The 12,220-nt window shown below is 40.1% G+C and overlaps 1 protein-coding gene across 6 annotated transcripts in view; it reads left to right on the top strand.

Moving 5' to 3' along the window:
- Nucleotides 1-12,220, top strand: part of ENOX1 (ecto-NOX disulfide-thiol exchanger 1) — a 374,541-nt gene that overhangs the window by 194,984 nt on the left and 167,337 nt on the right. Inside the window, exon 1 of one of the 6 annotated variants that reach the window (XM_075741796.1) lies at nt 420-438. The exons of the other annotated variants lie outside the window; for them this stretch is intronic. The gene's annotated coding sequence lies outside the window, so the exon portion shown is untranslated. Of the gene's footprint in view, nt 1-419; nt 439-12,220 lie in introns of those variants that run through there. 6 annotated transcript variants of the gene reach the window in all.

Below are 12,220 nucleotides of genomic sequence, written 5' to 3'. Positions count from 1 at the left end.
AACAAAGATGTTGTGCCGAAAACAAAGGCCAAAAAAATGGATAGAGATACAATATAATAACCACATGCAGCTATTTGCTTGCTTGCTGTTTTCTAATTTACAGAAAATAAAGCTCACTTGTAGTGCAGCTGTAGAAATTCAGTAGGTGTAGCAGTCCTTATTACAAAAGTAGTGGACCGGGGCGGGGGGGAAGAAGAAGCAAAAACAAAAAAAAGTGTGATAAAGGTTTCAAAAGCAGACACATGTTGATATACTTGGTTTTTGGTTTTTTTTTCCTGTTGCTCTGCAAAGAACGGTCAGCCTTAACAGAACTAAGTCAGTAGCTCCATGTCTGTGCTTGGCCTCTGAAAAAAAGGCAAGCACATGTATACAGAGGCTGAAGCACCGGTCTGAGGGATGTGAACATCTCCTGTCTCACTACTGCTCATCCATTGGCGGGTATGAGCTTGGGTGCGTGGCTCATTACTAGTTTCCACGTGCAACCGAGTGTATTTCAACAGGCTATCTCAGGTTTTGTCAACGCGCTCGCATTGCAACGAGGAGAACTATCTTGGCTAAAACTGTTCTATGATGATGCATCTTTTCAATGGTAGGTGACCTGTAAGGCGATGCACGTCATTTATCTATTACCCTCCAAAATACCCAGATCAAGCTTCCCTGCTATAGCACAGATCTGCCTGTGTTCAAAGCTTGACAAAGACTTGGTATAGCCTTCAATATTGACATTTAAGGCTCTTGCATGCATCACCCTTCTGTGAAATTACTGAGCACTTCCCATTTAGAGCAGTGCCCAGAATACGTGCCCTGGCTCCCCTTTCGGAGCCAGGCAGACTGGGACTGGCATGCACACCTAAATAATTAATGGCTGTTTATCCAGGCACTAACAATGCTGTGTGGTTTGTTTTTTTTAATTCCAGCCTGCAAAGAGTGTTTCTTGGCTTACTTCTTGGCTGAGAGTAGAGTGCGGTCAGAACAAGAGAGCCAGAGAAGTGTATATTTTAGAGCGCCAAATAGATTAAAACACAGTGGTGCTCTTCCTCCTGACAGCTGAAAGCCACTCCTGTCCACAAACCGTGGGCATGCTTGCTTCTTGTTATTAGCTGTCATTTGAAGTAGAAAATGAACAAGAGAGCTAAACATTTGGGGAGAGATTGCTGAATGCACAACAGTCAAACCCTACCAGAGCTCTGGGGTAGGAGGGTACAGATTTAATGCATGACGGTGGTTGTAAGAGTGTTTTGTACATCTGGTTCAGTTCATGGGCTGGCTCCATTTGTGGAGGGGAGCCTTGGCTATTATTGTTTGGTCCCTCTGTCTTATTTTAGCTTCACATTACTCAATGTCTGATTATGTTGGACAATATTCACTGTTGATGTTGAGAACATTTTGGACAGCAGAGAAAAAATGCCAAGGTTTATGTCCATATCATTCTATCTCCACATAGGAAACCTGTGAGAGTGAGCCAAGGCAGGCACTGGATGCTTTGCAGAAGGAGGGGTGCCAGCTTAGAATAAATAGATAAATAAATAAATAAATGTGTTTGGCTCCCCTCTTTTCTCCCACTCTGACTGCCTATATAACAAGCAGATGAACTGGGAGTCTTCAAACCCCTTGTGTGATGGCCCCGAGTCTGAAAAAATTAGAAGAGGGAAAAAGAAACCTACTTAGATGCCATAGTCAGATGGAGGCTACGGAGGTGTCAAATTTTCAGACAGCTTAATAAATGTACAGAAGATAGCTCCTGCTAGCAGAGTTCGGGTGTGATGTCCTGACAAGAACTCCTCTGGCAGGTGGTGGTGGCGGCAGGGTGGGAATTTTGCAGATTCTCTGAATTTTGGCATCATGTGTTAGAGCTGAGAGCATTACTGGGCATGTTGTTCAGCAAAGCAGGATTTCTGTCCGTGTTTTCTTTTCAAGTTTATCCAGACTGCTTTACAGCTGTGATGACTTGTGGCACAGCGCAGTCCAAAAGCTGGTGTGGCAATGTATATATATATATAGGTATAACATCATTCATGCTGAAATTGTGAGGTGTTGCTTTGAGAAGAATGGGTACTTATGTTGTTATGTGAACCAAACAAAACAGACGTAATATTTGGCACATAAGGAAGTATTATATTTCATTTCATTGTAATGTTTTCAGTGGATTCAAAATTCTGTAGCTATCCCAAATTCATACAGTGTCTTCAATGCTGCATATCATCTTTTTATCTTAGGTTTATCTGGAAGAAGTATCTCCATTAACCAAACTGGAGGTGATTCAGGAATACTGATTATTTCACCAAGGTTAATATTACCTTATAATAAAACCTGTTCTTTATGGATTCACTTACTTAGGGCGATACTGCTCACATATAGTAGGTGATATTAAAATCTTTACAAATGTTTTTGTAAGTAACTAAAATTACTGTGACATTTATGGTATTCCCTTTCCTTAGACTAGGGAATAAAGCACTTACTTTACTTTCAAAGCAAAACTATAAAGATTTCCATTCAGGATTTATATTGGGGGGGGGGGGGGGGGGGGGGAAGAAAACATGAAGTGCCATTTTGGGTGATATGACTGTGTTTTAATATCTTCCATGCCTAGTGCCATGTCACTGCAAAGGCTTGCAAACTGAATGTGGAGGACACGTCGCCTTTTCTCTGTCTCGCTCCTCTTTGCCCAGCTGAAGATGGACAGGTGTGCCATTCAAATGTCCAACACTATGAGGGACCAGTGCGAGGTTTTCTGGCCCTGTAGACAGAGCCTCCAGCATGGTGGGCTGCAGATGTGAAGAAGAAGGGAGAGGGGTTTGAGGCAATAGCTGGCCTCCTGGAGACAGACGAGAGGTCAGTTCTGGGTGGAGAAAGGGAATGGATGGGGCAAGGTGGGTAAGAGCAGCTGGGGAAAAGGAGCGAAGAGCTTTGCAGAGGCAGTGGGGCTGGGGGGGTAAGTGCGGGAGACAGTAGCAGGTTTTTAGGAGGTGCTTGAGGCTTTTCCTCTCTTTTGCCCCTAGAAAATTCCTCTCCCTCTGCATCCTCCCCTCTTTGGGATATCAGTCTCTGAGCTCACATCTCCTGGGACTCACAGACCTATCTTGTCACCATCTAACATATTATTTTCACTTCAGCTCATAAAAGGCAGCCTGTCCTCCCCATTCATCTCTAATGATGCCTCCTCACTTTCTTGGCCCTCCCAAGGAGGAGGAGGAAAAAAAAAAATTAGGAGAAGGAAAAACAGAGAGACCTCCTAGAGGAGGAACTGCAGTCGTTGCCACAATTAAGTGTGAAGGTGGCAGCTACTGAAATGCAAGGAAATGCCTACCATTCTCCACCAGATTTGCAGTGCCAAGGCATAGGTGAGACTAGTCAGGTTAGAGTGGCCCATCTCCATCTTTTCAGGCATTTGCAACACTTATCAGGCACCAGTAAAGTAGACAAGGGCCATCCCTGCAATGCCTACCTGCCTGGGTCTGGAGCTCTACCTTAATCCTGCTGGATCTCAGGAAAGTGTTAAGTATTCAAGACAGGGTCGGATGGGGCTTTGGGCAACCTGGTCTAGTGGAGGGTGTCCTTGCCCATGGCACGGGGGTTGGAACTAGATGATCTTTAAGGTCCCTTCCAACCCAAACCATTCTATGATTCTGTGAAAGAGTTTGGTCCACAGTAGACCCATTGACTCTATTCTGATTCTTTCAATCTTTTTTTCTGCTAGCCTCATGGACTTATGAAGAGTTTTAAAAAAATGAAAGAAAGAAAACTTATCTCTGGTATTCAACTCAGTAGCTGAACAAAAGTAGTGCAAAAGTACTGGAATAGGTGTTGAGTAAAAATGTGCGTTGTGGTAACTATTCTGAGTATAGCTGCTCTTTCGTGACAACTCGTTGAATTATTTCCATGTGGAACAGAGCAGCTCTGACAGCAGCTCTTTTTTACAGGGAGGCAATTTCCCTCATATATGACTTGTCAGCTGCTAACTGTGAGTGTGTAAATATAGCTGAAATTTGGAAATAGTGCCAATCTAGCAGAGGTTTGGGCACTTATTATTTATGGCTGAATGGATGAGATTTACCAAGCTGAGTTTGACGGTAAACGTTGCAGGGCAGGTACACTACCCAAGCTTGTGTTTGTGGAGCACCTCAGCAGTTTTGTATTGATTTCAATAATGCAGTTGTTCTTGAAACAGCTCTGTAAATGGTGAATAAAGTATGTAATTTATCTAATAAGCATAACAACATTCAGAAGCACCTCACTTTAATTTTACTCCAGTCTCATTGACCCTTTCTCCTCCCTTTGCTTTTATGTTTGTGTCCTCCCTCTCTCATCATTCTTACATCTCATTTGGGATTTCTCCTTCTCCCACTCCATCTTTCAGCTGAACTCCCACAGGACATGAGATCCTCCCTCCATACTTCTGGCACAAGTGACCTCATTTGTTTTGAGAGCCTCTGCTGTAATGTCTGCACTTTTAACTCACAAATTTATTTCTTCTTGCTTGTTTTGTCTCATGTCATCCAGTGCCATGGTTCTGGTTCACGTTCTTTCTGTGGTGAGTAATCTTTCTGAGTGTATTTCCTGCTCTGACTTACCTTGGCATGCTCTTGGTGTGTCAGCTTGCAATTTCTGTCTACACAAAGGGCAGGGGTTTACTAAAGGCCACTTCCCAGGTCAGCTTTCCCATAAAGCCAGTTGTTTCAAAAAAAGTTCATGGAGCTGTAACTAGGAAAGGTCTTAAGAGCTTTTAAATGGGTAAGGATATGTCTGTCTTTGCAAGTCTACCAAAGATGCAACTACTATAATTACATTTCTCAGTCTCCTGAGGTCTTCCTCTTTGACTGGAAGCCCTCTTCCTGAGAAATCACATTAAGATTTTTCTTCCTTATTTTCAAGGTCTTATCTCCCTTTTGATCTGGATGTTTATGAGATCCTCTCATCCACATCATCCAGAAAGAGTGCTAGAGATCACAGTGCACCTTTTCTGTTGTAATTCCCATGTCTTAGTGCCAGAGCCTCTATTTCCTAATATAAAAATAAATCCACTTTTTATCCCTCATTTTATCTAAATGTATCAAAATTATTTACAGAAGAACCCCCTCCTTTTTACAGGAGACCTTTTATTAGTCAAATTTTCACTCTATCACAGTATTGCAGAAGGTGCAGCAAATTCAAGGAATAATTAGTCAAAGAAGTGGAGAAATCAGCAAAAGAGAATTAGCTGTGTCTAATATGATCTCTAGGACAGAGGATTGCCTTTATTTATGCTGTGTCTTTGCTGCATACGGCAGCAAGCTTATATTGAAACTTCAAGTTAGTAATTTAGCTTGAGTTGTCTGAAAGCTGGAATTTTGTATGTGTTCACATTTCTTGCAGATGTCTGTCACACAGCAAATGTTTCTGGCTGCCTGCCCTCAAAACACTAGGAAAAAAAAAAAAAAGATCCTTGAAAAAGTGAAATACTAATGACTTAGAGCCACTTCATATCTAATAGCTAGCGAGTGCACTTCTTGCTTCAAGGGAATGGGAACAATGAAACATGGAGTTTGCTTGGTGGTGGAAGGCTTTGCATTGTTTCTGAAGAAATACTTGCAAATTACCTATTTGGTGGCTGTCTTTTTAAAAAGCAGGCAAATCACTATGTGATGATGACAGAAGTGATTGTATTATTTTAAGTTTGACTCAAAACATATATTGCATTGGACAAAAAATAAGAAATTATTCAGAAAATATGCTCTAATATGCTCTGCTGGGTTTCAGCATCTCCAGGGAGCTTCATTTTATGACTTTATCAGCTTGCCTTTAAGCCACAGAATATGTGATTCACAATTTCACCGTCCTATTAGTTCATGCTTCTGTTGGGAAAGTGAATCAATTTCTGGATCTGATGTGTGTATAAACAGCTTCCTTTTCCTTATAGTCTCAAGGGAAATCATGAAATGTCCACAGAATAAAGGTACACAGAGGTATAGATGAATTCCAGTGCTGAAAGCTGAAAGTTAAGACGTATCTAAGTGTTAGAACTTTAATAAGAATTCAATAATGAGTGTTTTGCCAGCGATGTGGCTCTGTGCTCTCACGCTTACCAGCTATTTGTACACTGTGTACTTTGGTCACTGGGTGCAGTAACCAGGAAAGAACAAAAGACTTAGCAAATTAAATCTAAAGATTTCCACTCCTGCTGTAGAACAGATAGGTGTAATGTACCATTTCATTTTAAACCAAATTACATATCAGGACATTCAGATACTTCTCTCTGAAGCCATTGGTGTATAACCTCTGATATAACAAGAACTAAGATGCTTAAGTTCCAATTATGAATTTTGATGAAAAATCTTTAAACAGAAAAAAGAGATGCCAAAACTAAACAGCTCTGTGATGTAATTAATCTTTCCCTTCCTCCTGCCGCCTTTATTTTTCATTCAAGTGCACATGTAACATAAGGACTTGATCAAAAGTCCTTTGGAATAGCTGATAAACTGTCAGCTGGCTTGGCTGGCATTTGAACATCACTTGTATGTTTTGTCTTTAGAGATTTCTTGAGTGTTGATGGAGCACATGATATACAAGAAGAAACTATGACAACTGAGACTGTTCAGCCTTAGGAGAACCATTTTGAGGAAAGATCTAAATGTTATCTTCGGGATCTAAATGTTATCTTCGGGATCTAAATGTTATCTTGAGCTATCTAATGGGGATATAAGGAAGATGAAACCAGATTTTTCTTGGAAAGGAAGCATGACGGGAGAGGGAATGGGCACAAGTTGCAACATGGGAAATCCCAGCCGGATATTAGGGGGGAAAAAATTCGCAGTAAGGTGGTCAAACGTTGGAGCAGGTTGCACAGAGAGGCTGTGAACTCTCCATTCTTGGAGCTATTCAAACCTGACAGTCTTCAGCAACTAGATCTAAGCTGGCCACGCTTAGAGTGAGGGTTTGCGCCAAATGACTGCAGGCCTCCAGCCTGCATGGTTCTGTGGTTCTGTGCTTCTATAAATCCTGTTCTTTTAATGTAGTTTGCTGTTTTCATCTAACTCTTAAATAAAGTTGAAATGTTCAGTCTGTTTTCAGAAACTACTGGGTTTTCTCTCATTTGCTTACACAAATTGAGAAATGGAAAGGTTGTTAAAGAAAGGATTCAGTGAACTGCAAAATCATGTACTTTTCTCTGGAACTGTGCATTTTATACATTTGGTTTATAATACCAGGTAGAAAATATGTGCTGAGGGCTCACTGCTTTTATGAGCTGAGATATCTATATCCATGAATAATATATATTTGTGATGTTTTCTTCTCTTTTTTTTAATGAACAAAGCAAATAAAAGCATTCTATGGTTGTTTGGAATATTAAACCATGCCTGCATTCACACTGGAAATAAGCTCAAGTCTAGTAAGTGTTATTATTGGTGCAGATAGGTCTGCTTTTCCATATAAATATTAGGATCTTTTTTTGCTTGTTCTATTAATCTGTGTCTTAGGGAAAATAGGTCTTTTGCACAACATGCTTTTGCAGTCCCTTAGCCACAGAAGATTTTGTCTGACAATTTATTAAAGTCAGCACTTTTAAAAACTTTTGTCAAAAGCTGACAATTAAAACTCATACTGTTTGAAATATAACGTTTTAAACAATTTTCCTATGAAAAATCCCAGATTTGTTTTTGCAAATGAAGTTATACATTTCTATTTGAAATATTTATTTAAACTTTAAGCTAGATAATTTACAAACTTTTTAAACAACATCAGCATGAAATATCATATGAACTGAAATTGTCTTTGCAGTTCAATAAAATGTTTAATATTATGGTCAATGAATTTGGCCCGATTTAGGCTGGTTAAACAAATTCTGCATGTCAGAATTTCTTATGGGACAGGAAAATGATCTCTTATCCGAGGCGCAATATGTTTTATAGCATATTACAGCAAAGGGTGGAGTGTGAATATAGAACGTGGAATATGAACAATAGGTTTTATATAGATGTTGTGTTTTATCTCCGGTCATCAGCTAAGCCCCACACTGCCGCTCACTCACTTCCCCCTAGTAGTAGGTTGGGGAAGAAAATTGGAAGGGTCAAAGTGAGAAAACTCATGGGTTTAACAGGTAAAGCAAAAGCCGCGCACGCAAGCAAAGCAAGACAAGGAATTCATTCACCACTTCCCATGGGCAGGCAGGTGTTCAGCCATCTCCAGGAAAGCAGGGCTCCATCACACGTAACAGTGACTTGGGAAGACAAATTTTATCACTCTGAACATGCCCCCTCCGCCCCTTGCTTCTTCTTCCCCCAGCTTTATATGCTGAGTATGAGATCCTGTGGTATGGAATATCCCTTTGGTCAGTTGGGGTCAGCTGTCCCAGCTGTGTCCCCTCCCAAATTCTTGTGTACTCCCAGCCCACTCGCTGGTGGGGTGGTGTGAGGAGCAGAAGAGGCCTTGGCTCTGTGCAAGCACTGCTCAGCAATAACGAAAACATCCCTGTGTTAACACTGTTGGTCACAAATCCAAAACACAGCCCCATAATAGCTACTGTGAAGAAAATTAACTCTATCCCAGCCAAAACCAGCATTACGGACTTTGATAGATATGTTCCATAGTAAACGTCTGGAAATAAGACAAACATGTCTGATCAAGGGAAAAACTTTAATTCAGTAGATTCAACCGGATTGTAATAATAAGAGACTCCAGGATCTCCAGTCATCCAGTAATACTGCTGTTAGATACAAAATAACCTGGGAAGTGAATGATGATCAAAAACATTAAACTGCAAAGGAAGTCCATGTTTTTTCCTAAGGCTAATTGCATCTGAATAGATGTTTGTGCCCTTCTCTGAAAAACAGAGTAGAAACTAGCACAGAACCAGAATAGTTTAACATAAATACTGTATATGGTTATTTCTGCCTACCACATCATCCTGTGATTATTGTTGGAACTTCTGTTTTTATAACTAGTAATCTTTTTTCATTTGGGACATGTCTTGCAGGGTTCCGCCTTCCTGGGGAGAAGGACAAACTGATGTTTCTTGCAAGAAACATGTACAGTAAAGGCCAAATGGATTTAATCAGTATTATTTACTTAGCCAGCAAGGCTGTTCATCACTACCATATACAGATCATTGTAAGCTTATAAAAGACAATAAAATAATTGTGACCAGATTGGTTAAGTTTCACTCTTACTTTCTTTCTGAACACTGGCTTTCTTGGCTCCTGAATAAAGCTTTTGAGGAATAAAGCTTTGGCTTCACAAAACAAAGTAGTTTGTATAGTTTAACTGTAAACAGCCAAGACTGGAACAATTTGTCTTCTTCCATGAAGCATTTCTGAAGCATTTTCATGACAAAAATGTTGATGTTTTACACACCATAGTTTACTATAGTTTACTATTGGAGAAGGACTGCTTTAAATTGTATTTAGATGGCTTTTTTTTCTATCTGCTTGTTGTGAAAAAATAGGCGACTAATTATTTTGTTTAGAAATGTCTAATATACTAAGTATCTATATGCTTTAATCTCTAAGTATCCATTGCGCAGAATTACAATATTCCCAAGATGTTGCAAGTTATGACAGATGATGATTGGCATTTATTCATCATTAGGACATAAAGAATTTCCCAGAGCAGTGGATTTAGGTCCCCTTTGAAAGGTTTTTGCCCCATATTATTGAATAGAAAACTTCAGAAAAGATGCACTCACACACGCTTTTGCTTACATACAAGCGTATACTATGTTTGTTTTAATAATGCTTATATGTATGTATATCTTCTGAAGGGGCTAGGATTGTCCAAAAGTCAGCAGGGAGAATCTTTAATGTGAAGTGCAGACACAAAATGATATCTAGAAAAAAAAAAAAAGGTCTAATTTAACCCACAGGACAGAGAGCACAGGAACTCCTCAGCCAGCTGTAGAAGTATTACTGTGCGGCTGGGAAATTACTGCTGCCCGGGAGTGTCGAGTAAGCAGAGGGCAATGCAGAGCTAAGCCTTGCACTAGTGTATGAAGAGCAGTCAGATACAAAATCAAGATAAATGTCTCACTTCTGTCGGTGGCTTCCTTGTCAGGCTGTCCTCCCTTTCCACTGTTCTACAAGAAACATCTGCTTTCTAGAGCAGGGGGGAGGCTCAGCTACAGTGAGTGTGGGTTTTTCCCCCTTTTTTCTATTTGCTAATTCTGTGGATCTGATAATCATCTATGGTCTGCTCATTGCTTTTCTGTATAGCTAAATTGTTTCCACTGTTCGCTGACTGTATCGTAGGATGACAGTGCGTCCTCAGCACACACCTCCTCAGAACACTCATGCTTTAGGAATACCCTTCTGAGACTATATGTATATAATATATTTATATGCCTTCTGTCACATGCCATGGGATTCCTTCTGGCATTTGAAAGAGAAAGATAGCTACTGCTTTTTCATTCTGTGGCCACTGGGGCAAGTGGCCGCTGTAGCTTTAGGAGAACTTGGCGCACCTTGACTTGTTAAAGATGAATGCTTTGTAATGAGAAATTACGCTGCCAGACAGCAAATTAGTGATTGATGCAAGATGGAGAGTTATAGATTGTAATTGTGCTAGCAAGATACGAGATGATGCTTAAAGTATAATTTTAACAGTATTTAATTAAGTGGAACAGTAGATGAACCACCACTATCCTAACTAAACACATATAGCAGAATTGCAAAATATAAATGCTCATTACTGCTAAGTTCCCTCTGTTGTCAGTGACTGACTTGGAGATGGGGTGATTGACTTGGAGCTGATGTAAAACTGCTTGATTTACAAGCTGAATTTTAAATCTTTTCCAGTTGTTCTCCTTTAATGCAGGCAGGGGAAGGCAACTCATCTGTTCAGTGCTGCATGGTTCACTGAGTGGGGAGAAGATGACATATTTTATCCGGTCACTGAGATATCACTGTCATTTCACTCTGTGTGTAGCAATTAAAGCAAAGTGAATCATTTACTTGACAAATTCAGCCTCTTGTTCTTCCTATGGAAGTATTATTATCTCTAGTTTATTTTTTGTTTGAATTGCCTGATGGCAGATTTCTCTCATCACCTCAGTTGCTGACAAACTGTAATTAGGTATCCTTGTGCACGGTACTAGCCAAAGAAGGTGCAGGGAGCCAGTTCCTTCACCGGTGTGTTTAATTACCTTTGTGTGCTGGCTCCAAAGGATTTTGGGAGCCCAGCCTCCCTTGCTTTGTCAAGCTGTGTAAATCCCATATCAATTATACTTCCTATTCTGGAAGCAAATCATGGAGTGTACAAGCTTCGAATTTGCTTTGCATGACTATTTGTAGGAAGCAAACATAAAAGGAGCTTGTGTTCAGCCATAATATATTCATTGTTAATTTGAAGTGAATATTTATAACTTTTTTTTTTTTTTTTTTTGCCTGACACTACTAGCAATTAATTTGGTATTCAACTAATTCTGCCCAGCCTGTGCCTGGTCCGAATTTTCTGTCCCTGCGTTTCCAATACATTTCCTACACACTATTTTGTCCTTAATGACTTTATAGCTTGTTTATTGGAAACAGGTTTTTAATTATTTTTCAACAGTATTGGAGACCTGATTTAATGAGCAATTGTTAGATATACTAGGGAGACACATTCACCTGATTAATGTGATAGTTAACTGAGCAACAAAATTGCCTCATGAAGAAGCAGCTGTACATAGAGTTGAAGCAGTAAGAAAGTTTGAGGGAACGTGAAGAAAATTTTAAAGGAAGATCAGTTACAATAGGGTACTTAGCAAACTAAAGGCTAGATATAAATATACAGTGTTAGTTTGCTGGTTAGTTGGTTGGTCTGTTAGTTATGTGCATGTGCACACACACATCTGTATTAGGAGACAGTTTATATCGGCTTGACTGAAAGATACTGCATTGGAGTGACAGGATATTCAAGGACTGTAAAAAAAAAAGAAAAAAAAGAGGGGGATTGGGTCCTTCAGGTGTGTGTTGGAGATGAAATTGTGCTGCAGCCAGCACTTTAATTGCATGCAGTGTTGACGTCCAGCTTCAGTGCTAATGTGTGCTTTTGGAAACAGATCCATCCTTTGGGAAACAAGTCTTTTCTCAGAGAGAGGAAGGGAGGAGAGAAGTTGGACACTCTTTAGTTGGCGGAGCTCACACTGGAATATTTCTTGTGTTACTGACTTGCTCCTATCAGCAGCAATTAGGTTCTCAGCTTGCAGGTTTGTGGTCAGCTGAAAGGATCAGACTAGCGGGTTCACCACACGGTTTTAGTATGAGATACTTCC

The sequence above is a fragment of the Balearica regulorum genome, chromosome 1, assembly GCF_011004875.1.
Source record: "Balearica regulorum gibbericeps isolate bBalReg1 chromosome 1, bBalReg1.pri, whole genome shotgun sequence".
NCBI lineage: Eukaryota > Metazoa > Chordata > Aves > Gruiformes > Gruidae > Balearica > Balearica regulorum.
The sequence above is the reverse complement of the archived record's forward strand: the minus strand, read 5'-3'. Positions and strand labels throughout refer to the sequence as shown.